This window comes from Eptesicus fuscus, chromosome 18, assembly GCF_027574615.1.
Source record: "Eptesicus fuscus isolate TK198812 chromosome 18, DD_ASM_mEF_20220401, whole genome shotgun sequence".
In the NCBI taxonomy this organism is placed as follows: Eukaryota; Metazoa; Chordata; class Mammalia; order Chiroptera; family Vespertilionidae; genus Eptesicus; species Eptesicus fuscus.
The window spans coordinates 21,315,782-21,343,213 of record NC_072490.1 but is presented as its reverse complement, the minus strand read 5'-3'; the positions used below and the strand labels follow the sequence as shown (position 1 = coordinate 21,343,213).

The window sequence follows — 27,432 nt, the reverse complement described above, 5'->3', positions numbered from 1 at the left end:
CATTTGCTTGGAGAAACTCTCTGGACATAATCTGGTTTGGGATTAGAGTTAGGGATTTTCTTCTAATTCTTGGGGACAGTGTTGGAGTCTGTATTTACTCCGTCAGCCACCCTTGGTTCAGGGGACTCTGTTAAGAATAGATGCATTTTGCAGTTTCCCTAGGTATTAAAATGACTCAGTTTTGTAGGCTGATAATATAGTGAAGATTTTCAGACCTTATTGGAAAACAGGTAAAATTTATTGACATGCTAAATAACTAAGTTCTCTCTGATTTCTCAATTGATCTTTTTTTTTTTTTTTTTAATAATTTTAAAGGGGGAAAAAGCCCGTCTTGGGTCAGGCAAATCTTGTTCTTATAGAACTTCCATGGATTATGTTTTTAGATCCATCTAGTAGTCTGGGCATAGGCTAAATATTTTGCATAATGGATTTTATTGAGATTTTGTAATTAGTCCATGCATCACCACACTCACCATATTTCACTGTGTTGACTCAAATTTCTGTCATACCTTTTTGAAGCCCATTAAATTCTTCCAAAGCAACAAATTTCATTTTTGACACAAATTAGTAGCATAAATTAGTGAAGCAGGTGAGGGGAGACTCTAAATTGGAAATGTTAGCAACAAATTAAAAGAAAAACATAACAAACCAATGATGGCAATGCCTCCTCCCCTTTTACAACATCTATATAAGGACTTGAAAAAAATCTGTCAATATTTATTTACTATACTCCTTTTACACACTGCAGACCAAACAAATGCTAAAAATGCATTTAAAGAAAAGCTATCCACACCAAAATATTGTTTTAGCATCATAATCTACTATGCATTTCACTTCCAGGTATTTTCTAAAATCAATGCAGTTGTATTTTAGTTTCATATGTTTTTATATGACTAACAGTACAATGCATCAGTGATAATGTGCCATATTCAAAGAGGAAAGTTAAGGGAGAAATTTACTCCTTTGATGACTAACTGGTTCTCTTGTTTATTTAAACCTTTGGGCGTCCATGCTGCTGGGTGGATTAAGGAACAGATGGAGGAGTTGTGATTTAATAGCACAGGATTTCACTGCCAATTCTGCTTCTAACTCCAGTTGCCCCTTGGCAAAAAAAAAAAAAAAATCAAAAAAAAAAAAAAATCACCATGTACTGTGTAGTACCTTGTTTTAAAAAGCTACTCAAAACAACTAAAATACTCTGCAAGTATAAAATGGTACCAAAAAGCTTTTAAATTATAAAATAGATGGTTCTGGATAAGCCATTTTAAACTTTTATATACTACTAATATGATTATGTGTACATAGAGAAAGGCAGACCTGGTCATAAAACATATAAAAATCTGTCTCCATTTGGAATGAAATTCTACATTACTCTACCCTGAGTGGCTCATATTGACTTAAGAGTGCAAAAAGAAAAGAATATAGAGGTCACAGTGAAGCACAAAATTGAAAATGAATCAGCAAGCAGTGGAATTGAATGAAGAATAAATTAATTTAGGATAAAAGTGTAAGATACTAGCTAGTTGTTAGTAAGATATATTTTAGTTCTTTCCAGTATTAAGGGGTAAATTGTTCATCAAAAGCAGTTATCTCCTTTTAAATCAATAATGTCTATCTGCAGTTTACTGATTGACTTAATATTAATTTTGTAACATGCGCTTGGAATAAAGTATTTTTCTCACCTCCCGTGAGGCCAAATATAAATCAAACATGAAACCCAACTTAATTAGCTTGGCAGTGAATAAGCATGGCATTTAAGGGTTTGGCCTGACAGCTCTGGGCTTGAATCCCAGCTCTGCTTAATATGAAGCATGTGTAATTGTGAAAATCCTTTACTTTTCCAACCTTCGTTTTCTTAGCCACGACTGGAGACAATATTATTTACATCATGGGGTCATTGCAATGTTTACAGAAAATAGCCTATGCTTCCATGTTTATAATAGCACGAGACACATAACAAGTACTCAGTAAGTGGTGGCTGCAATTACTATTATAAACTGAGCAACCCTGCTAGTCTAGATCCATTCTAAGAAATACAATGAGAGGAATTTGATTTTAATTCCCTCAATAAGAACTCAGTGAGCAATAATTGGAGCAAGGTAAAGAACTGACAAACTATTGGACAACACTATCAAAGAGATGCAAATTGACCATACCTCCGACACACCCACAAGCCACGCCCACAAGCCACACCCACCATCCAATCAGAGCGAGCATGCAAATTAACCCAAACCAGATGGCTACAGCCACAGAGAGCAAGTTTCCTAGGTAACAGAGGAAGCCAAGCTTTCTGCCAGCCATTGCAGGCCTAAGCCTCACTCAAGCTACAAAGTTTCAATTATAGAAGGTAAACAAATTCAAACAAATGGTGGCAGAATGGAGCTTGAGAGAGCAGGCCAGGGTTGCCACAGGCAACAGGGGAAGCAAAACTTTTCACACACCCTGGCCAGGCCCACCCCTTAAGGCAACAAAGTTTCAATTATAACCCCAACACAAATGGCTGCCGGCCGGCCTCGGAGGGAGCCCCAGGCTTGGCTCTGTCCAGGCTAGTTTCAATTGTAGAAGGAAAATAAATTCCAGTACCAGGGCCTCTGCTTGGGTCGCTAGGGGGCGTGGCCGGCCTGCAAACCACCACAGGCCCCTCGCTCAGGCCGCCCCACACCCTAAGGGAAACCCCACCTGATCCGGGACACCCTTCAGGGCAAACCAGCTGGCCCCCACCCCTGTACCAGGCCTCTATCCTATCTAATAAAAAAGTAATATGCAGATTGATCATCATCGCAACACACAATATAGCTGCCCCCATGTGGTCAATTTCCTGCCCCCATGTGGACACAAGATGGCCACCACGAGATGGCCAGCAGGAGAGGGCAGTTGGGAGGCACCTGGCCTGCAAGGGAGGGCAGTTGAGAGGGACCAAGCCTGCAAGGGAGGGCAGTTGGAGGTGATCAACCCTGCAGGGCAGTTAGGGGTAACCAGGCCGGCAGAGGAGGGAAGTGGGGGCAAACAGGCTGGCAGCAGAGTGGTTTAGGGGGTAATCAGGCTGGCAGGCAGAAGCGGTTAGGGGCAGGAGGCAGGCAGGCAAGCAGTTGGAGCCAGCAGTCCTGGATTGTGAAAGGGATGTCCGACTGCCCAGGGCTCGGGCCTAAACGGGCAGACAGACATCCCTCAAGGGGTCCCATATTGGAGAGGGTACAGGCTGGGCTGAGGGACAACCCCCCTCAGTGCACGAATTTTGTGCACTGGGCCTCTAGTTTTAAATAATATTAAAAAGGACTTGAAGAATTATTGAAAGGACACTTCTCTTTATTTGCAGAGCAATTGTAAAGAAAAGATTGACATACACTTAGATTGCATTAAGAGATATATGGAATAAAATTGAAACTTGATGTGACACACTGAAATGAAATTATGTGATACAGACCTCAAGGGTTGAAATTAACCCTGAGGTTAATAATTCCAATAATATATTATTTTTGTTCATATAAATTTTGGATAAAAATAGGGATGCTATTGAAAAATAACTTGTGGGTTAAAATTAACAACTGTCAGTGGCCTGGTTGCTCCCAACTGCCCTCCCCTGCAGGCCTGGTCATCCCTAACTGCCCTCCCCTGCTGGTCTGATTGCCCACAACTGCCCTCCCTTGCCGGCCATCTTGTGATGGCCATCTTGTGTTCACATGGGGGCGGCCATCTTTGACTACATGGGGATGACCATCTTGTGTGTTGGAGTGATGGTCAATTTGCATATTACCTCTTTATTATATAGGATGTAGGTTAATATGTTAATTGACATCCCTATGATACTTAGGCTTCTAACCCAGGACTATGGTAACTATTTCAGTAACTAAGGGCTTCAGAAGCAGTTTCTAACCTTGCCATAAGCTATTCACTTCCCATTTTTGGTTCTGCAATTATGTCTTATGATTTGGTCACATCATCTTTCATGTTTCTAATTAACATCTTGTAGTCCTCTTCATTAAGGAACTGAACATTCTGTGTTAATTTCTGGGTAATTAAAATTTTAGGTAGATAATCCTGTATACATTATAATAATTCTGCTTTCTCCATTTATATATATGTTTACCTCTTTCTTTATATTTTATTGAATTGCCTAAAAATTTTATATTTTTTAGGGTAGGAGAAAAATGTAAAAATGGGACATATAATAGCAAGGTTGTATGCTGATAAAAATAGCCAAGTACATAGGAAACTAGATGCAGGAAGCAGGGCAGAATTGCTGGAGAAATGTTGTCTTGGCAGGAGTAAATGTAGTATACTAGAGTTGGGGTTGGTCATTGATAAGAGTTGGACAATTTATCTGGGGCCGACAAAGTTTATGGACACACATATTTGTCAGTGGGCAAATGTGGTGGGAGTAGTTCATGGAAGCTCTCTTCTGATTCCTTCTATTTTTTTCATTTGGCTAAGAATGAGGACCAGGGATGATGTAGTATAATTTGAAGAAAGAACAGAAGAATGATGAAGTAGTTAGCTAGGAAAGTAGGAGAGTGGGTGAACATGAATATGATGTGTTGTGAGTAAACTCCATGAAGGGCCCCTTAGGAAGGAATTTAAGTTGGGCCTGTCACTTTGGTTGAGTGATTTTCTCCATCAACTTGCAGGTGCAGAAGACAGTTACAGCATTAGTGTATTTAATCAAGGTTGGGGATTTGCCAGACAATAAAATAAAACAAAAGGACAATTGAGTGATTATAGAGATTGACAGTGTAACTTAAGGTAAGTAAGGAGAAAGATGAGAACATTGGCGGGGGTGGGGTGTTGAGAATGAAAAGGATTGATGGATTCTCAATTGATTACCTGGTAAAATAATCAACTATGTCTTTGATTTTTGTTCTGTTTGGAATAGATGTTGAAATATGGAGGCAAGCAGAGTTCTCAGATGACTGCTTAGAGAGAATATCAGTCACACAATAAAAGACCTCTGTCCAGTTTTCTGTCTGATGAGACTTTGGATCTATGAACCAGGCTCAGGCAATGTAGTCTCCAAGTTTAACATCCCAGTCTATATAACTAATAGTTCACAAGGGAAATAACTCTGCAAGTTCATTCTTGAATGATAATCTATTTTAAAAAAAGGTTTCAGAATAATTTGTTAAGAAACCACTCTCAGATATGATCAATAAATGGTACAGGCATTTCAGCTGTCCAAGGTGAAAGTGAGACTTTGAATGCAGAAAGTCAGAAACAGAAAGAAATGTAGAAAATTAGAGAGAAAGGAAAAAAATCAGACTGTAGAAAATAAGAAAGGAATTATGCCACATATACTTGTATTTGGGTCTTTATCTCCTTGTGTTAAATAGGTAAGAAGAAGTTGACCAGGGGTATGTGTAGGGGTGTAAGAGGATCAGCTAGGGCAGTGGTCAGCAAACTGCGGCTCATGAGCCACAGGCAGCTCGCGAGCTGCAGTTTGCCGCTCTGTTGACTAATGAGTTTGCTGACCACTGAGCTAGGGCAATTTGAGTGAGCAGAAAATACATATTACAGGGGGACTTTTAAGAACTAGGGCAGGCTATCTTCTTATGAAGTTAGATTTACCTTTGGGAAAGGTGGAGGTAACAGAGTGAAAGGGGGGACAAATTTTGACAGGATGTTACCCCCTTATATCTTGTGCATATCTTATCTATATATATAAAAGGTTAATATGCAAAGTGTCCTCTCAGAAGTTCAACCTCAACCGGGAGACCAGGAGTTCGATTGCTCGCTATGATGTGCGCTGACCACAAGGGGGCGGCGTGAAATGAAGGAAGGCTCCGGCTGGCAGCCAGAAGGCCCCAATTGGCTCTGATTGCCAGCCAGGCCTAGGGACCCTACCCGTACATGAATTTCATGCACTGGGCCTTTAGTACTCTTATAAAAAGAGAGTTTGCATTTCTGAACTAGCTAGAAGATTGAATTATATCTTTTTTTCCTCAGCTTCCCAGCTTTGTCATGTTTTCTGGAATTTTAATTTAGATTCCTGACATTCCAACTGTAATTTGTAGATGCTTCTGTTACCAATATCAATCTATATGTTTAGCTCAATGTAATCAAACCCATTTCTTTTAAAGTAATGCCTGTTTATTCCCAGTGCTTATATTCTGTAAAACACAGACATGATCAATAATTATGGTTAAATACTTTAATTTTGAATGCTACTGGCTCTACTGAATAATAGAAAAGTTATCTAATTGTTGTAATTACTTCCAAGGAGTTTACCTCCTTCCTGCCTTTCCTACTATATGTATTCTGTTGAACTTTCTAGAATGCATTCAAAGCATGCTGCTAGTTATTTGTTTTTAAGTCTTGATGGGGTATTGCATATGGAATCTAATTAGCAAGCTATATTTTATTTTATGGCTTTTACATTAAACTTTTCTTTTAACTTTTTTGGGTAATTTTAAGTAAAAATCACTTAAAAACCCTCAATTATCTATATACAGTTAACATTTTAAGGGGAAAATTGATATATAAAACAAGACAGATGTTATATTTTTTTCAAGGAAAGTTATGTCTCCTATATATTATAAATTATGAAATGTACATCAAGATAAAATAATGAAAAATTACAGTTAAATAATGGGAAATTACACTTAAAATATAGATACATTTTTAAGGGTGTGATTGATTGCAATTTTAGGAAAAGGCCAAATGTTATTTTTTTTATTTATTTTTATTTTTTATATTTTTAAATTTCTTTATTGATTAAGGTGTCACATATTTGTCCTCGTCCCCCCATTCCCATCCCACACCTTTCCCCACGGATGCCCCAACCCCCTGTTGAACTTAACCATTGGATAGGCTCATATGCATGCACACAAGTCCTTTGGTTGATCTCTCCCCCCTCCCCCTAACCTCCCCTATCCTCCCTCTGAGGCCTGATAGTCCGATCGATGCCTCCTTGTTTCTGGTTCTGTTCTTGTTCATCAGTCTATGTTGTTCATCATTTCCCCTAGATGAGCGAGATCACGTGTCACTAGAGATATACTTATAAGAACTGAATGTGAGACGAGCAATAATAGTTATGCTGACAGGCAGATGAATCAGTCTGTAGTGAGTTTCTTTCTGGACCAACAGTTCTTTAGAGACCCAATTTCAATGTCCACCAGTTCCTTATGTGTACATGTCAGCACTGACCCCTCAGCTCTGGATGGTGGACAAATGGTGGTAACGGAGGTCCGACTCCCTCTGGTTTGGTCTCGGCCGGACCCAGGGGCACGGCTTCACCCGGATTCAGGGGCACGTGGCCTCACCCAGACCCAGGGGCGCGTGGCCTCTCCCAGACCCAGGGGCGCGTGGCCTCACCCGGACCTAGGTGCGCGAGACCTCACCCGGATCCAGGGACACATGGCCTCAACCGGACCCGGGGGCGCGTGGCCTCTCCCAGACCCAGGGGCGCGTGGCCTCACCCGGAGCTAGGTGCGCGCGGCCTCACCCGGAGCTAGGTGCGCGCGGCCTCACCCGGACCTGGGACACATGGCCTCACCTGGACCTGGGGGCACGTGGCCTCTCCCATACCCAGGGGCGCGTGGTCTCACCCGGACCTAGGTGCGCGAGGCCTCACCCGGATCCAGGGACACATGGCCTCACCCGGACCCAGGGGCGTGTGGCCTCTCCCAGACCCAGGGGCGCGTGGCCTCACCCGGACCCAGGACCCAGCCTCACCCGGATCCAGGGACACATGGCCTCACCTGGACCCGGGAGCGCGTGGCCTCTCCCAGACCCAGGGGCGCGTGGCCTCACACGGGCCTAGGTGCGCGAGGCCTCACCCGGATCCAGGGACACATGGCCTCACCCGGACCCAGGGGCGCGTGGCCTCACCTGGACCTAGGTGCGCGAGGCCTCACCCGGACCCGGGACCCAGCCTCACCCGGATCCAGGGACACATGGCCTCACCCGGACCCGGGCTCCAGCCTCACCCGGATCCAGGGGCACACGGCCTCACCCGGACCCGGGATCTAGCTTCACCTAGACCCAGGGGCACGTGGCCTCACCCGGACCCAGGGGTGCGTGACCTCTCCCAGACCCCTGGTCGCGTGGTCTCACCCGGATCCAGGCACGCACGGCCTCACCCGGACCCGGGACCCAGCCTTACCCGGATCCAGGGGCACACAGCCTCACCGGGACCCAGGATTCAGCTTCACCCGGACCCAGGGGCGCATGGCCTCACCCGAACCCGGAATCCGGCTTCTCCTGGACCCAGGGGCGCGTGGCCTCACCCAGACCCAGGGGCGTGAGGCCTCACCTAGACCCAAGGGCGTATGACCACACCTGAGCCCAGAGGCTCGCAGCCTCGCCTGGACCCGGGTCTCAGCGGGGTTTCGTCTTCTTGATCCCAATTCCTGTTGGTCAATTCCCTCTCAGCAATTCCTTCGGTCATTTTCTCAGAGCTCCAGGGCGGCTGCCGCAGAACTCGTTGGGCGGCGGGCTTGGCGAAGCTCCAGTGTGCCCGGTGCGCGGCAGCGGGCTGGTCCGGTGTCGCTGTGTCGGCCCTTGGGTCTGCAGCGGTGGCCGGTCGCCGAGCATGCGCACCTGGCCGCTTCCGGGGCGTTGAGATTCTTGAAGGACTCGGAGGTCAGCAAGCGCGGAGTCTCCCACCCCATGTCTCCCAGGGGCTCGTCTGTCCGTGCTCGTCAGCGAGTGGAGCCGTCCCCTCAGCCGGAGACCGCCGGGGGAACTGCGCCGAGCACGTTCCAGGCCACCATTGTGTCGCCTGAGCCGTAGTTCTTAAAGTGTGGACTTTGGGTCACCGGCGTCAGCATCATCCCACGTACCCCTCTCTTTTATTCTAGTTGTAGAGCATCTGCTCAGCTAGCCCTCCGGTGGTTCTGGATGGTGTCTGCTCTGCTCTCCCGTCGTAGTCTCAAAATTGTTGTGGTAGGCAACGATCAGGCTTCCACCCTATGCCTCCATCTTGGTCCTCCTTTGTATAGTTAAGTCTTGATTGTTGTTGGTGTCACTGGGAGGAATTGTCCTCCAGGCCAATTGGCCGTGAGGACCCTCTGTGTCTATAAAGGAAGAGTTGCTGTGCAGGCGACATGTTTATGGGCCGGGTCTTGATGCAGCAATGCTTTGGCGCTCACTGAGTCTGCCTCCTGAATGTGTCCCTTGTGCGAGTGGTTGAAATCTGGTGTCATCTCACACCGACCACTAGATGCCCTCGTTTCTGGGTCTCCAATGTAGTGTAGGTCAGCTACTGCCTGAGGCACTCAGCAGGGAAAAGCCTCTGCTCAGCTTGGATGGGGCGGAGCTACAGGGTGGAGCCTACAACCTTGGCTTCCTGTCAGCCCCGCCCTATGAGGTTCCTGTGTCTGTGTCCCTCTGTACTCCTTGCAAACACCTCTGAGAGAAACGCGCCCTGGAGTTTCGCCCGCTGCCAAACAGTCTAGTCTCTCCCCTAATGAATCTGGATTCCCAGATTCTCGCCTGGAACTGGGTTTCAGTGTAGTTGGAACTGGGTCTCAGCGCAGTCTGGCGCTTCAGCAGCACAGGCAACCTTCCCTCTTCTGCGCACCTTCCCGTGCGCGCCTCTGGAGCTCTGCCTTCCGCCGCTCCTCTGTGCCTGCGCCCCACAGCCCAGATTCATTCCCCCAGCGTGCGCCTGGCTTCCCAGGGTTTCGCCCGGAACTGGGGTTCAGTGTAGTCGGAGCTGGTGTTCAGCGCAATCTGGAGCTTTTATCTCCGTCCTGCTAGTGAACGCCGGCCAGGCCGTCAGCTGCCCCTTCCTCTCCAGCTCCATCCTCCCCGCACGCGCGCTTGCTCGTGTCTCCGCCCGTGTCTCCATACCTCAGGCTTTTACGGCTCCTCTGATTATCCTTGTGGTTTTCTCTTTCCTTCTAGTTGTGGGCATTTCAGTCCGCCAGCTTTCCTGTGGTTCTGGATGATGTCCGTTTTGACTTTTAGTTGTATTTTTGAAATTGTTGTGCCCGGCTGTAGGTTAGGTGTTTAACCTATGCCGCCATCTTGGTTTCTCCCCAAGGCCAAATGTTATTTACAAAAATCTCCTCCATGAAGGTTTTTGTAATATGCTTATTTGACGTCTTATTCATTTATCTTCAACACAAGGAGAGAAATATAACTCAAGCTATCTCTAAATATATGACACTGCAGTAGCAACAAATACAATTGTAGAAAAATGACAATAGACAAACTATGGTTACAACGTTTCAGGAGAAATATGTGGGCAGCCAAGTTATGGGCAGAGTTTAAAAATGCTGTGGATGTTTTTGGGCAGTCACATTGTAAAATATTGCTGAGTCAAATATATTTCCATTACACTTTTACTTTCTGTGTATTCTCCTCTCTCCAATTTATAAATTATAATCATTAGAATGAGGAATAAATCTATAAGAATGCCTTGAAAACTAGATATGTGATAATAGTGTCTAAAAGTGAATGGAATTTGAATTTTCTCATTTTTTCCCCTATGCTCAATGATGCCTAAATCTGACCCAAGCAAGATCTGGGAATCCTGAGCTTCTTCAAGCTGGGCTTATTCCTGAATTGGTATGAGAACATATGCTGCTAAAATGTTTCCACAACTTATGTGGCTCTGATTTCAGTGGAAAAATCTTGGCTGATTTAGGCTGATTTTATATAAAGAATCTCCAAAATATTTATTAAATTAGTCATCACTATACACCCAAAAACCTTACATTAAAAAGTCATTTTCAGAATAATCACCTTGTAAGATTCTATGTTCATGTTAGTGTTGCTCAAATCATTTTTAGAATTGCACATACGTGTGCATGTGTGTAATTACATTTTGAGTAAATTCAATGGTGTCAAATATTTATTCTGAGGATAGATATTATTCTTTTTTTCTTTTTAAATATAACCTTTCCTTTGATTATAAAAATATAAATTTATCATAAAAATATTGGAAAGTGATAATCTTTCATATTGTGTCAAAGAATCTTTGAAGCCCAAAGAGAGCCACACCAAAACCTAATATAATTAAAATGTCAAAAGTTAAAGAAGAGAATATTAAAAGCAGCAATAGAAAAATTAGTTATATATAAGGGATATTAGCAGATTTGTCAGCAGAAATTTTGCAGGCCAGAAATGACTGGCATCTATCTATCTATCTATCTATCTATCTATCTATCTATCTATCTATCTATCATCTATGTATGTATCTATCTATCTATCTTAAATAATAGATTATTGATTTTTAGAGAGAGAAGAAGGGTGAGGAAGAGAGAGGCAAACATCAGTGCAAGAACGCAGTATCAGTCAGCTGCCTCCTGCATGCCCCCCATTGGGGACTGAGCCCACAACCGGGGCATGTGCCCTGAACAGGAATAGAACCAGCAACCTCTCAGTGCACAGGATTACACCCAACCAACTGAACCACACCAGCCCGGGGGACATGATATATTTAAAGTACTGAAAAAAAACCTCCCAACCAAGAATACTTGATCCAGCAAAGTTATCATTCAGAAGTAAAGGAGAGATAGAGTTTTCCAGAAAGGCATAAGCTTCAACTAGCCTTACAAGAAATGTTACAGGGACTTATTTAAGCTGAAAATAAAGAGGTCTTAATTAATAACAAGAACACATATGAAAAAGAAAAAAAGAAAAAAAAAGAGAAAAAAAAAGAACACATATGAAAAAATAAAATCTCACTGGAAAGGTAAATGTATAGTAAAGGTAATAGATTAATCACTTATAAAGCTAGTAGTATGAAGGTTAAAGAAAAGCGAGCAAGAAAAGAAGAAAGAAACAGAGAGGAACTATAAAATAGCCAGAAAATCTACACTAATAAAAGAGAAAAATGCAAATTGACGATACCTCCGCTGCACCCAAAAGTCACGCCCACCAGCCAATCAGGAGCAAGTATGCAAATTAACCCAAAAGATGGCAGCAGCCACAGAGCTGGAGTGAGCAGGAGGCTTGGGTTGCCCCAGCAATAGATAAAGCCAAGCTTCCCACCCTCCTGGCCGGCCCTGGCCTCCGCTCAAGGCTACAAATTTTCAATTATAGAAGATAAATAAATCCCAGATATTGCTTCCAGCTGTCCCTGGCCTCTGCTCAAGGAGGCGCTGAAAAAAGAAAAAAAGAAAAAAAGGAGGGGCTGGGAACTTGGGTCGCAGGGGGGTGATCAGGCCAGGATGGGACGGCAGTTGTGGGTGATCAGGCTGGTGGGGGGCAGGGCCGTTGAGGGTAAGCAGACCAGCAGGGGGGCCAGTTGGGGGTGAGCAGGCTGTCAGTGGGGGTCAGTTGGAGGTGATCAGGACAGCAGGGGGCCAGTTTAGAGTGAGCAGGCCAGCAGAGGGGCAGTTGGGGGTGAGCAGGCTGGCAGGGGAGGCAGTTGGGGGTGAGCAGGCCAGCGGTGGGGGGCAGTTGAGGGTGAGCAGGCCAGCAGGCAGAGTGGTTAGGGGCAATCAGGCAGGCAGGCAGGCAGGTGAGTGGCTGGAGCCAGCAGTCCTGGATTGTGAGAGGGATGTCCAACTGCCGGTTTAGGCCTGTTCCCTGTAAACCGGCAGTAGGACATCCTTTGAGGGGTCGCAGATTGGAGAGGGTGCAGGCCAGGCTGAGGAACAACCCCCACCCTCCGCCCACAAATTTCGTGCACCAGGCTACTAGTAATTAATAAAATGGCAATAATCACTTACCTATCAATAATTACTTGAAATTAAAATGAACTAAATTATCCAATCAAAAGAAATAGAGTGGCTGAATGGATTAAAAAAATGTGTATGGTGCCTACAAGAGACTCACTTTAGATATAAGGACACAAACACTGAAAGTGAAGGGATAGTAAAAGACATTTCATGCAAATGAAAACCAAAAGAAATCTGGAGTAGTTACATAACACAAAACAGAGTTTAAAATAAAGACTATAATAAGAAACAAAAAAGGGTGTTACATTATGATAAAGAGAACAATCCAATAAGAAGATATAATAATAGTAATAACTTATGTATCTAAAATAGGATCACCTAAATATATAAAGCAAATAGTAACAGACCTAAAAGGAGAAATAGACAACAATAATAGTAGGGGACTTTAATACCCCATGTACATCAATGGATAGATGATCCAGACAGAAAATAATCCTATACAGTAGTTACTCGGGTTACATCAGAGATCCATTCCTACAGCGTGATGTAATGCAATTTTCACCGTAAGTGGGAACCCACCTACATAAGCACCTACGTCACTCACATGGAGCACATACATAGCAGTAATGAAGTGAAACAGTAAAATAAAAATTAAAAGAAAGATAAAAATTTCTGACCTTTACTTGGTAAATAAATAATAAAAAACATAAAGCACTTATGTACATACGTCAAAATGACGGAACTCTTTTTTTAAATTTATAAATACTGTAAATGGGAGATGGCGACGAAACCACAAAATGATGTAAGTTGAGTCTGATGTAACCTGAGGACTGCCTGTATAATAAAAGCCTAGTATGCTAAGTGTCTGGTCATCTGTTCAACCAATCAAAGCGTAATATGCTAATGATATGCTAAGGCTGCTCAACCGCTGGCTATAATGTGCACTGACCACCAGGGAGCAGATGCTATGACCAGTAGGTTAGCTTGCTGCTGGGGTCCGGCCGATCGGGACTGAGTGGGATGGGCCAGACATGCTCTGGAGCCCTCCTGTGGTTCCTCCCTGGCTGGCCAACCTCTCATGTCCCTCCCTGGCCCTGATCGTGCACTGGTGGGGTCCCTCGGCCTGGCCTGCCCTCTTGCAATCCAGGACCCTTCAGGGGATGTTGGAGAGCAGGTTTCGACCCAATCCCACAGGCCAGGCCGAGGGACACCACTGGTGTACGAATTCATGCACTGGGCCTCTAGTAATAAAATATTGGCCTTCAATAGCACATTAGAAGAGATGGTCTTAACAGATAGTTATGGAACATTTCATGCAAAAGCAACAAAATACACATTCTTCTCAAGTACACATGGAACATTTTCTAATGCAGATCATATGTCAGGCTATAAAATAAGTCTTTATAAATGTAAGAGGATTGAAATCATATCAAACATATTTTCCAACCACAATGGTATGAAACTAGAAATTAATTACACAAAGAAAACTGGAAAATTCACAAATATATGGAGATTAAACAACATGCTACTGAACAACCAATGGGTCAAAGGAGAAATAAAAAAAATACCTTGAGGCAAATGAAATGGAAATACAACATACAATTTATGGAATGCAGCAAAAGCAATTCTAAGAGGAAAGTTTATAGCATTAAGAGCCTACCTCAAGAAACAAAAAAGTTTCAAATAAACAACCTAACTTTATACTTAAAGGAACTAGAAAAAAGAACAAACAAAATTCAAAGTTAGTAGAAGGAAGGAAATAAAAAAGATTAGAGCAGAAAAAAATGAATGGAGACCAAAACAATAGAAAAGATCAATGAAACTAACAGCAGGTTCTTTGAAAAGATAAATAAAATTGACAAACCTTTAGCTAGTCTTACCAAGAAAAAAAAAAAAGACCCAAATAAATGAAATCAGAAATAAAAGAAGTGTGCCCTGGCTGGTGTTGCTCAGTTGTTAGAGTGTGGGCCTGCACACCAAAGAGTCTTGTATTCAATTCCCAGTCAGGGCACATATCTGGGTTGCAGGTTTGATCTCTGACCCCAGTTGGGGCGCTTGTGGGAGGCAACCAATTGATGTGTCTTTCTCACATTGATGTCTCTCTCTTGCTCTCTCATCAATGGGAAAAATATCTTGAGGTGAGGATTAACAGCATTTAAGGGTCAGGCATCCAAAGAAGACCTTGTGCTAGAGACTGGGAAGTCATAGCCAACCAGGTGGGAAGCAGCCAGAGAGTGGAGGATCATGGAATCCAGGAAAAAAGAATGTTTCAGTTGTGGTGGAGACACCAGGGGTGTCAGACGTATTAAAGAGATCCACCAAGATAAGAATGGAAAAGTACTATGTTTATCAATAATTATTCTACTACTTTTGTGAGACTAGAGTCGTAGAGAAGTGTTCAGTAAGATAAAAAGTGCAAGATAAATTGCAGAGGGATTGAGTGGTCGATGCCCTTGTGGAAATCATAGAAAGAAAATTTTTTCAAAAGGCTTGACTTTGAAAGGAAAGAAATGACAGGGGAGGTCAAAATAGAGTTTTTCTTTTAATTGAGAATTACTTCAGCTGTTTAAACAGGAAGGAATATATAGTATGTTAATGGTTGAGGATATAGGAAAAAATGGAGGAATATAGAAGCCAGGGAGTGGGGATTTATCTGAGATAAGGAAAAGATACCTTTCTTATCCTGACAGGAAGAAAGAAGCCATGTTGACAATATATTTTTGATTGTGGAGGAAGATGACATTTGTGTGAATTCTGAATGATAACTTGTGTGTGTGTGTGTGTGTGTGTGTGTGTGTGTGTGTGTGTGTGTGTGTGTATGATGTAGGAGATAATGCTGTGGCTTCAGACTAAGGAGTAAGGTAGAGGATGGAGATGTTTTGAAGGAGCCACAGTGGAGAATAGGGGAAAGAGCTGTCTAGGCACACATAGGATTGCTGGATAGAACTGAAAACCCAGTTAGCCTAGAAACTGTGAATTTGTAGTGACACCAATCTTTGAAAAATGAGCCAGCTTAAGCATGCTGTGAGGGCTGGAACCTCTACTGTCTTTTCATCACTCTACCTTCCAAATCTACCAGAGAACCTGGCACATAAAGGTACTCTATAAATATTTTGTAAATTTATCTGAAGAGCTCAACAGCCTGATATAGGAGACGAGATAGCAGAATATTGGCATGGTCTAGAGAGGATTCCTCCCCCACCCCCAATATTAGTGCTTTATATTACTGGATACACTAGAATGTACAGAGTGGCCAGATTATTATGATCTCTGAACCCATAATAATCTGGCCACTCAGTGTGTGTGTGTGTGTGTGTGTGTGTGTGTGTGTGTGTGTGTATTAGAGGCCCAGTGCATGAATTTGTGCATGGGTGGGGTCCGGCCAGCCTGGCCAGGGGGAGGGGACATGGGTGGTTGGCCGGCCTGCCTGCTGGTCAAACTCCTGATTGAGGGGACAATTTGCATATTAGCCTTTTATTATATAGGATATCCACTGAGTGGCCAGATTATTATGCATTCATAATAATCTGGCCACTTAGTGTATTTCTAGGGGTGGTTGTAGAAACCAATATATGATCCTCCTATATAAAAAAGATAATCAGTCATTGAACATTGATAGTATACTTTGGTAGTATACATTGGGAGAGGACAGGCAGGGACTAAGTAAGGAGACCTAGTAGAGAGAGAAGAATCTAAATGTTTGATCATGAAATTTTGGGTCAGGGTTAGTCATTCTAGAGGATAGTCTTGTGACTAATGTACCCGAAGCTATGCTCCAGATTGTGAGATTGAATTCTGGAGGAGAGATGTTAAAAGACATGAAAAGGATTCTCAAAAATCTAAATAAAATTCCATGGTGAGTAGTATCAATTCAGGACGGGACAGAAGTACTCCGAGCTTCAAGCACTAGAAGTAGTCCAGGTGCTGCCTCAGGGCAATCAAACACCAGGTAACAGAAACTCAGATATAGATGATAATCCAGTTTCTGAGGCATTGGGGCATAAAGCAGGGACACTAGATAAGTATGGGGTATCTAGGAAAGGAGATTCATTGTATCATCTATTCACGTGATGAATATTTATTTAAAATATGTCTAAGGAACTGTGTAAGAAGAGGGAGGAAGGTAGGTATTGGAGGCTGAGACCACAACCTAATGATTGAAGAATTCTAGTGTTAAGTTTAGAAATGGTTCAGCAGCAAGAATGGCCCAGAATTTATCCACTGTCAATGGTGAGCTGAGCCCTCAGGTAGGTAGGATCTACATGCATCAGTCCAGTTGCTGAGCTTATACTGGTAGAGTGCCAAGCAAGGCAATACAGAGAGCCAATTCTTTTCAGTTGCTTTGGAGGATGGTGGTTTAAAGTGGCCAAGGCTGTTGAGTAGACCAAGGAAATAAGCTTTTTCAAAGAGCCTAGGTTCTGTGGACCCAAAGGACAAAAAGTAGTTTCTGGTTAGATTTCATAGATAAAGTTCTAACCTGTTGAGAAAGAAACTATTTTTAAAAAGACTCTAAGGGGCCAGAGCAGACTTCCACATAGACGACTGGCAAAACCTCATCATTTCATGGGTAAAGGAAGATCTGCCCCCACTTAGTCTGCCAGATATTATTTACCCATTTCTTTATGATGGATGTGGACGCTCAAAATTCCACCATGAGTCCTCATTAGTCTAGCTGGGAACATATGGGACAGAGGTGTGAATTAGTTTATTAAGATATTTATTATTTTGATCAGTGAGGAGAGGGTAGGGCATGTGCTTTAAAAGAGTGAATCTCTTTTAAATGTTAGTAATGTATGATGAAGATAACAAAAGGGGAAAGATGTAGAATGACTCAGACCATCTTTGATTATTCATCTCTATCTTCTAAGGGAGACAGAATAAAAAATAGTGAATGTGCGCTATTATCCTGTGCCTGTTGAAATGATTACTGTATTTTTGTATTATGCCAATGTTGTTCTTGCTTATAGATTACAAATTCCCTGTTTAACCTGATGAAAAGTTATTTTGTTGAACATAGAAATCCATAAAATTATTGATTTCTAGAGTGTTTGTAGGGTGAAGCTCAATTCAGTGAATAAATTAATAAAATGAATAAATTATAAATGAATTGAAACATAATGAATTAATAAAACTTCAATGTAATATGATGTTTAATATGTTCAGGAGGGAGTGTTGCAGCTGTTAAATGGATTGCCGTTAAATGAATTAAAAAACAAAATAAAATTTAAAATGCTCCATTATTCATAAAGTACTTTAGTGCCTCATTAATCTATTTTGGATCACTCAGGCCCATAAGTGAATATTGTCAAAAGCTGATAAAGTGTGAGGAATTGTTTTTCAGTCAACTGAAAGCAGGAACACATCTTATGGTGTCAAGGTCAAGTCTACAGGGCATAAAGTAAGTGTTTTTGCCCCTGGAAAACCTTTTAAAAGAAATATTTGAAGGAGTTATTTTCAAGTTTAAAGATAGTAGCACTTTAAAATGTTATTATGCAACATTTCCCAAGCACATTTTAAAAGGAATATGGTGTGTGTTTTTTTTCATAAAACATTTATTAACTTATATAAGAACCAGTTTTCTAGAAAATCCAGTAGGAGAGATGCTTACTTAGTTAAATATAAATAAAATCAACAGCAGGAAAAGTCAAAATAGAGTAAATTATACCAGGAGGGAAAAAACACTATAATGTCTCACATGATTAAGCTCTAAATTTGTTTCTGACCTTCCTTGTGATCAAAGCTAAAGGGAAACTGGTTAACTACATAATTCTCACTGTATAGGAAGAAATAAGAATACATCATTTTCTTGGGGGCAGACTCATTGCCACTAGATTATGACAAATGTGTTTCAGTTGGATACGGATGGTCTTTGGGTATTTTTTGTAGCTTTCATAATGTCAACTTTTGCATGGGTAACAGGAGAATAAGCTGGGTGGGTTTTGCCAGAACCAGTGGTCTAGTAGTTAGGCAGTTTTATCCTACCAGAGGTGAGGTCTAGTGAAGCCAGCTCAAGTGTAGAGAAGCAGACAGGTAAGAGGCAGAGTCTGAATGTCAGACAGATACAGAGAAGTTGCTAGACAGTTTGATATAATAACACATCATCTCCCTTACTTTGAGTTCAGTTTGAATATAAATTCACCTGATCTAGAAACAAATACCCATCCATCCATCCATCGTCCATCTTCTATTTATCTACTTATCTATTTAAAGGGCTGTTGTATATGTCTTTTAAGGCATTGTTCTTGAAAATTAAAATGGGACATTTTTCATGTGCAGTTTTATATGTGTTTTATATATAAAGTAACTCTGAAATAAAACTGTTGACCCAATCACTAAGTCAACAGAATTCTTCATTTGTCTAGGATGTGGGAATTAGACCATCTTCTCATGGAAAAAGTAGGCTTAAAAAGTCACTCTATGAAACTTGTCAACTTTCTAAATATTGGGTTGACCAGTTCTAATTTTTTTCAACAGATATACAAGTTGATCACTAGTTCAGTAGTTTATTAATGATATTGTAAAAGAATAATTATATGCTATATTTCTTTATGCCACAAAATAAATAATTCCTCATTTATCATTCTTTATGAATTATAGCACAGAGGCTCAAATGAAAACCTCAGAAGTTATAGCACATTTTCAACATTAAGAAATGTTAGATTTTGATGGGTTAGAGCCTAGTTACAACATCTACTTATAATAGGTGAGGGAACTTAGAGACAATTGCTTGAATCTCTTAGAAACTTAGGTTCCTTATCTGTAAAATGGAGAAATATTAGTACGAACCTTATAAGGTTGTGGTGAGGAATCTATACTGATAAAAGGGTAATATGCTAATTAGGCCGGATGTATTCTGAATGACCCTCTGAACATCCTCCTGGACAAAGACATGGCTGTGAGAGCCGAGGCAAGCCGCCAAGGCTGGGAGAGCCTATCGCAGAGCCCTAGCCAGGTTGGTAGGGCCTCCCTCTGCACAGCATTGATCACAAAGCCCGGGCAGGGCAGACAGGGCCTCCATGTGGGTGGTGATGCGGACCATCAGAACCCTGGCCGAGTGGGCAGGGCCTCTCTCTGCTCTGCCATTGATCCCAGAGTCCCAGAAGGGTGGGTAGGGCCTCCTGTGGGCAGGGATGAATGACAGAGCCCAGGCCGGGTGGGAAGGGCCTCCCTGTCGGCGGGAATGAATGGCGGAGCCCAGGCTCGGTGGGCAGGGCCTCCCTGTGAGCGGGGATTAATGGTGGAGCCCTGGCCTGGTGGGAAAGGTCTCCCTGTGGGCAGGGATGAATGGCGGAGCCCAGGCCGGGTGTGTCCTGATTGGAGAGGGTGCAGGCTGGGCTGAGGGAGTCTCCCCACCCCACCATGCACAAATTTTGTGCACCGGGCCACTAGTATGTAATAACAATACAAGCAAATTTTTGGAGCCTGAGACATAAAAATCACTCAATAATTTTTAGGTATTATTATGATGATGATAAGGTATTTCATGATGAAGCATAGACTCATTGAATACTATAGCACTGTTTTCAAGGTTGTATAAACAGCACACCATTCATTTATACTCAAAAGAGGAAAAGATAAAATCAATTCTTTTTATTTTATTATTTTAACGAACAGTTCATTTTTGTGAAATGACAGACATAGATCTATGTTAAAACAACTTATTTTCAAAGGACTCTCTTTCCCCAAGCCTGAAAGACCCAGATAATACTAGAATTTAGCATTGAAAGTATGAAGTTCAAACTATGGTTCCATTATTTATTTAATGAAGATTTGGGATTTTTCAGAAATTATAGTTTTATTGTTCCTGTGTCAGCTTCCATTAAGAATGACATGTTCTTCTAATCTCAATGGCTGCTTTTAGAATTTATCATCATATTAGGATTTGGGAGAGTATTTACTAGTTGGATTAAAGGAGAGATGGTGGTTTTAATGTAGTAGGTGGGGAACATTCAAAATAGAGGGAAAAATGAGAAAGGAAGAAAATAGTGTCTGTTACAGCATCAATGCATTTTTCTGTGAATATTTATTAAGAACACTAGAGGTCCGGTGCACGGATTTGTGCACCAGCAGGGTCCCGCAGCCTGGCCTGCCCTTTCGCAATCTGGGACCCCTTGGGGGATGTCAGACTGTTGGTTTCGGCCTGATCAGGGCTGGCCTGCAAGGATGGGGCCGAAACCGGCAGTCTGACATCCCCCGAGGGATGTAGTAGTATGCAAAGCTGCAGGAGGCCAGGGAGGAGCCAGAGCCTGGGCCAGGCACCACGCCACTCCTGCTCATCCTGGCCCCTGACGCTTTGTTGCATTGCCGTGGAGGTGGGAGAGGCTTGCGCCTCTGCAGCTGCGCTTGCCAGCTGTGAGCCTGGCATCTGGCACCCATTGGTCAGCTGAGCGGTGCTCCCGTTGTGGGAGCGCACTGACCACCAGGGGGGCAGCTCCAGCATTGAGCGTCTGCCTCCGGTGGTCAGTGTGCATCATAGTGACTGGTCAACCGGTCATTCGGTTGTTCAGTCGTTCGGTCTCTTAGGCTTTTATATATATAGATATATAGATAATTGTCACTTAAAATAACCTTATTATATCCAGGTGTTTTCTGATAGGTAAGAGATTCATTCATGATAGAACAAAGCCTTAAGAAAAAAACAACAATGAATTCATTTTATATTGAGAAAAGATTCCAAAACAAAATGTTCATGGCCTTATAACACTTGAAGGTTTTTTAACCAGACCATGAAGACCCTGACTTGATGTAGATTAATATTGTTTCTGGAGTTCAGAGATCATAAATTTAGTAGAGCACATGATTTGAAAAGAGACATTTTAGTATATTGTCTATCTGATTGTGTTTGCATCAACATCAGCCCTATCTATGCCAGAGACACTTCAGCATCCCAGAAAGAGATACTGGGCTACAGTTTCTAGTTACTTCACAGTTTTCTAAAATGTCCCATGAAATGATTAGTAACTCTCATTAATCCATATAGCTACTTACTAATAATTTCTAAATTAAAAGCGTACTAAAAAGAGAATTCCAACAAAGTGAGAAAAACAAATTCTATATAAAACCATGGCAATAATTATACTGATTATGAATAAACATTGTTCATATGTATTCACAATAGGGCACTTCACTACATATTTGTTCTGTAGAATTTTTTAAAAAGTAATAATTAATCAACCCTTATTTAGTGTTAGCATTTCATTAAAAGAAGGGATGGTTAGTGCTATTGTTTCATATAGACGCAGACGTATCAAATGATGACAGTCTAATTTACCTGACTTCATTGATCTTTTCCTTTCTTTTAAAATTTTCAAATGGAATCTCAAGTGAATAAATTGGTAAATTTATCATTTTCTCTGTAACACTGTCATAAGGACAGTTTGATAAAATAGCTCATTATAGTCAATGATGTGAAATATGAGTTCCATCAGCATATTTTCATCAAATGCAGCTACATAAATTAGTTTGCTATTATCAAGGACTGTGGAATGCAAAAATAAAATTAAGCATGCTATTATACTGCTTAAATTTTGGGTATTGACCCAAGTGAATTAAAAAAAAATGTAGTGACAAAAGAAAATCAAAGAAGTCATCTAAAATTAATTGACAAGTGATAACACTACTCATGTAATGACTATCATTAAAATAAGTTGTCATCCCCTTCAAAGGCAGCCTTGCAGGTCTACTTTTTAAAAAATTCCACCATAGTTCTAAAATGTGATTTTTAATTCTTCTTTTGGTAAAGCAAATAAAATTCTATGTATGATAGGACTGCTTGTTATTTATAACTATTGTTTAGTGAATAAAGCAATTGTCTGTACCTATTTTATATGTATTTTGAACCTTCATTTTTTTAAAATGGGAAATTTAAGAGGAAGTTGCTGGGGCCTGATGCGGCGGGGATCTCCCTTTCCCGTGGCCAGCACGGAGAGAGATGAAATGGGTTCTTGGTAGAGGCGGCCGGGGATTGAGAAACAATGAAATAAAGAGAGTCGACACAGAAATAGATTCAAGCTGGGTCCCGGGTGGGTCGCTGACCTCTTCTGCTGGAGAGACAGACGACTGCCCTGAGCCACGCAGCACATTTATTTATTTTCCAATATACAAGGGGGTTTCACCGGAAAACTTAGGATCAAAGGAGCTTGGGAGGGCCCAGGTCCTATTCATTCCCTCTTTCCCGGTGCTAGACTGGATTTACATCTCAAAGCCCCTCTCCCGGTACCTGGACAAAGGTAAGTTAGGAACTGATAACACCCCTAAATTCTTGGGGGGCGTGTAACCGAGACAAGACTCTGCCAATGCCTCAGGCTCAGTTAACAACAATTTGAAGAATGTCCCTGTGTCTTCCTAGGGGGCCCTCTACATCTCCCCCATTTTTAATTTTTAAAAGAATCTTGCATTTACAGACCAGAAATAAACATATAAGAACAAAAATGTTTGAGTCCCAATTTCAATGTCCAAAAGTTCTGAGTCCAAGTTTCAATGTCCAACAGTTCCTCATGTGTACATGTCAGCAATGATGTCTGGATGGTGGACAAACTGTGGCGATGCAGGTCCGACCTCTGGTTTGGTCCTGGGCAACCTGCAGCGACGCACAGCTGCTGACTGCTAGCATGGCAAGGTGTTGTCAGCGTCCTCCATCTCTGGACTATTTCTCGTCTTGTCTTCATGGCTGGATGATTCCTGTTAATTCCTCTCTATTACAGGAATCCACATGGTCTTGGAGTTGTTTTCTGAAAATACACCAACATATTCTCGACCAAAAGTTAATAAAGGGATCTTTTCTATAAATTTTTCTTGGGATCCTTATTATTTTTGCCCAAACAATTTTCCTTTGGCTTATTTTGACACCATGTATGTTTTTCATGGGTGTCTTGATGTATGAAAATTAATTTTCAAAGTAAAATTTTTTATTTTTCTAGATGTAATTTACTTACAGAATATTTTTCTTACATGGCATTTTTCCACTATCCCCCCCTTTTTATTTAATTTTTAGGAGGCTTTTGGAGAATTTTATAATGCAGTCTTGATAACTTTAAATTTTTGCACAAAAATGTGACTGCTTTAGGTTCATTGCATGTTAAGTAATTTTACCATGAAATAAAATATCAATAGAAATTTTGGTTGATACTTTAGGAGCAGCTTTTTGTACAATTAAATTTTCTTGAATATTTACTTATTTTAATTTAGCCAATTAAATTAATCTGAAAACTTGGTTTTACTGTCAAATTTTAACACTTTAACAACAATCTTAGTTTACCCTGTTAATATTAATGGAAAAGATTATTTTGTACTCTTGAGAAAGCCCCGAGCATTCCTGGATTTAGGCTGCATTTGGATATAGGGCAGCTGCCATGGGCCAACTCTCTGTTGCCTGGGTCCCAATCCAAGCCAGGCCAAGTCTCTTTGTTATCTGGGTCTCTTTCAGATCTGAGCTGGGCCAAGTCTCTGTTCGCTGCCTGGGTCCCGATCTGAGCTGGGCATGGGAAGCACGAAGCAGCCATGGGGCAGGAGACCTCCCTCAGAAGGGGCGAGTGTTCAAGCCCCTGCCATGTTGGGGGGGTGAGGTTCTGTGCCCCACCTCTGTTGACCCCCAAGTTCTCTCCTGATGGCCCTCTGCGACTGTGCCTGTCTTAGGTTGTTCCTCCCTTGAGGAATCTTACCCGTCATTGGCTAACCAGCCATCCTCCGGGGCCAAGCAGGGTGATGTGAGGTTCAGTTCTGTCTCCTTGGTAGCCTATGCCCCTATGGCCTCCATGCCCAGCACCTGCCTTGGGATCCCCTCGCCTGCTGGCAGGGCCCCCAGCACTGATCACATCTCTTGGGGAACCCAGGTTTCTTCTCCAGAGAGGGCCCAGCTCACGCCATTGTGCAAGAGACAGATTTATGTATCAGCCACCATGAGGCTTCAACCTCAGCATGAACAGAAAACTCAGGCAACAGCTGTGGGCAGTTGGATTGTGAGAAGAGGGTCCCTCTTGGCACAAAAGGCAAGAAGGGCCAATATAGAATGCTCAAGTGCCTTCCCAAGGGGCCTTCCACACAGTGGAAGGGATTAAATCCTTTCATGTCCTTTTAAATTGCTGCCAAACATTAAAAAAATTAAATTTTTAAGTTTGTTTGGGATAATTGTATAATATGCTGTTGTAAAATATCAAAAATTATAATGACATTGTAGAAATAACATCATGTAAGGATATTCTTTGTTCTAGGCCATGGACATCAATTTAAAGAGTATCCATGTGCATTCCCAGATGCCTTTAATATTAGCAATGTTTGTGCCACCAAAAGGCGTCTTATTCTCTTGACCAAGCTGTAAACATCCTGAAGTTCCCCTTTTTTGATAAGCAAATAGGGAGCTCTCCACTAAAGCCATTGTAAGTATAATCACCTTGGGAAGAAGGAGTTATATGCTTGTCGGAGCTCCCCCCGACCATATTGGTGTTGTTAGTAAATATTGGCACTGAATCTCCAGTTCAGGTGGCTGGATTGACCATAGGAGGGTCTGGAACATAAGTCCAGTAAGTTTCTGCTGCAGCCATACTTACCTGGCAGCTGACAAGTGCCATCATAGCAACAAAAAGGGTGGAGGGGGTTACCTGAGCCCCCTGTTCTTTTACCACTTGCCAAGCATCAGTGGTCAGCTTCTTCAGTTGACCCCATGTGGGGACACTAGCTTCTCGGGTGGTCTTAGCCTGCTGCCTTACTCTTCTCTCCTTCTTTGGGGCTGGTGGCTGGGCTGGCATCATCACTGGAGGTGTATGGTCCAGGTCCATGGTGGTGACGCACTGCTCGCTCTGGCACCCAGATGGGGTTAGAAGCACCTTCTGGGAAGATACAAACGTGCCCTCTTCCCCACATCATTACTGGATCTGGCCCTTTCCACTGTCCTGTTTGCAAATCCTTCCATCGTGCCATACCGGCAGATGCCACAGCACCAGGAGTTTGATGCCTCTCGGCTGCTGTGTGACCTTTATCGTCACAATTTAAAAAATTTAAAGTATAAAGGGCATGATTTAACTGATTCTGTGGGGTAGGATTATACCTCTCTCCCCCTTTTTGTTTTTGTAATTGAGTTTTTAAGGTTCTATTAGCTCTCTCTACAATTGCCTGTCCCTGGGGATTATAGGGAATTCCTGTTTTATGCATAATTTGGTATTGCTTACAAAATTGCTGAAAGGAGGAGCTAGTATATGCAGGTCCATTATCTGTTTTTATTTCTAGGGGCCGTCCCATGACTGGAAAAGCCGCTAGGCAGTGGTTAACTACATGCTTTGCACTTTCCCCTGTTCGAGGAGTAGCAAAAATGAAACGTGAGCATGTGTCTATAGAGACATGGACCCACCGAAATCTGCCAAATTCAGGCACATGAGTAACATCCATTTGCCAGATTTGATTAGGCTTAAGTCCTCGGGGATTTACCCCTAATGCTGGCACAGGGAGGTGGATAACACACTGAGAGCATTGCTTGACAATTTGGCGAGCCTGCTCTCGGGAAATATGGAATTCCTTGCGCAAGGCAGAGGCATTTTGATGATGCAGGGCATGCGAGGCCCGTGCCATGGAAAATGGGGTGGTCTCCTCTACTGAGGCAACGAGACGATCTACTTCCTCATTACCTGCAGCCAAAGGACCTGGAAGGCCAGAATGAGATCTAATATGGCCAATAAAACACGGGAATTGCCGTTTTTGAATAACTCCTTGCAAGGTGATAAACAGATGGAATAGCTCTTCAGAGTTTGTATGCCCAATGGTGGCAGTTTCAATAATTGTAGCCATTCCAACTACGTAAGCACTATCACTGTAGATGTTGATAGGTTCAGAGGCAAAGTTTTCTAAAGCATAAATGAGAGCTTGGATTTCTACTCGTTGTGCAGAGGAGTAATTTGTCTGAATTACTTTAGAACATTTTACACTATGAAATCCGGCTTTCCCTGAGCTGGACCCGTCAGTGAAGACGGTTAGTGCTTGGGGGAGAGGTTGCTGCTTAACTATTTTTGGAAAGATAAAAGTTGTAACAGACAAAAACTGTAAAATCTTATTAGCAGGATAATGATTTCCAATTTGACCAGGATAGTTAGCAAGAGCTGTTTGCCAATTAATAGAGTATTGCCATAGCCAATTTTGCTGTGCTATGGTAAATGGCACTGTAATGAGGGAAGGTTCTTGCCCTCCTAATTGAACTAGTCTGTACCGTGCTTTCGCTATGAGCTGAGAAACCAAATCATGAAAAGGTGTTAATACTTTGGTTGGAGAGTGGGCCAGGTGGAGCCATTCTATTATTCCCGGGTCCTGCCAAATGACTCCCGTGGGAGTGTGAGTAGTAGGGAAAATTAATACCTGAAGGGGTTTAGTTAAATCTACTCTTGCAAGCTGAGCAGCCTGAAGGGCAGCTTCTACTTTGGCTAAAGCAATACCAGCTTCTGCAGTCAAATGTCTAGGAGAAGATGGTGAGGAATCTCCTCGAAGAATACTATACAAAGGAGCTAAATCTGCAGTAGTCAATTTTAAGGAAGGACGGACCCAATTAATGTTCCCAAGTAACTTTTGAAAATCATTTAAAGTTACTAATGAATCTGTCCGAATTTGTAAGCATTGAGGACGCACAGTATGTCCTTCAATTAAACTGCCTAGATATTGGAAAGGAGAACTTTTCTGTACCTTTTCTGGTGCAACACACAGTCCCATAGTTAAGAGAGAGTGTTGTAAGTCTGCAAAAGCTTTATGAAGAGTGTCCACATTCTCATGAGCCAATAGGATGTCATCCATATAATGGATGATGTATGCCTGGGGGTGCTGCTGCCTTATAGGGCGGATAGCTACATCCACAAAATCCTGGCATAACGTAGGACTGTTAGCCATTCCTTGC

The 27,432-nt window shown here is 42.3% G+C and overlaps 1 long non-coding RNA gene across 4 annotated transcripts in view; it reads left to right on the top strand.

The window, feature by feature from the left end:
- LOC114235163 (uncharacterized) overlaps positions 1-27,432 on the top strand; it is a 138,365-nt gene that overhangs the window by 26,703 nt on the left and 84,230 nt on the right. The window contains exon 2 of one of the 4 annotated variants that reach the window (XR_008554486.1): positions 4,626-4,740. The exons of the other annotated variants lie outside the window; for them this stretch is intronic. This is a non-coding gene — a long non-coding RNA (uncharacterized LOC114235163). The remainder of the gene's footprint in view (positions 1-4,625; positions 4,741-27,432) is intronic. 4 annotated transcript variants of the gene reach the window in all.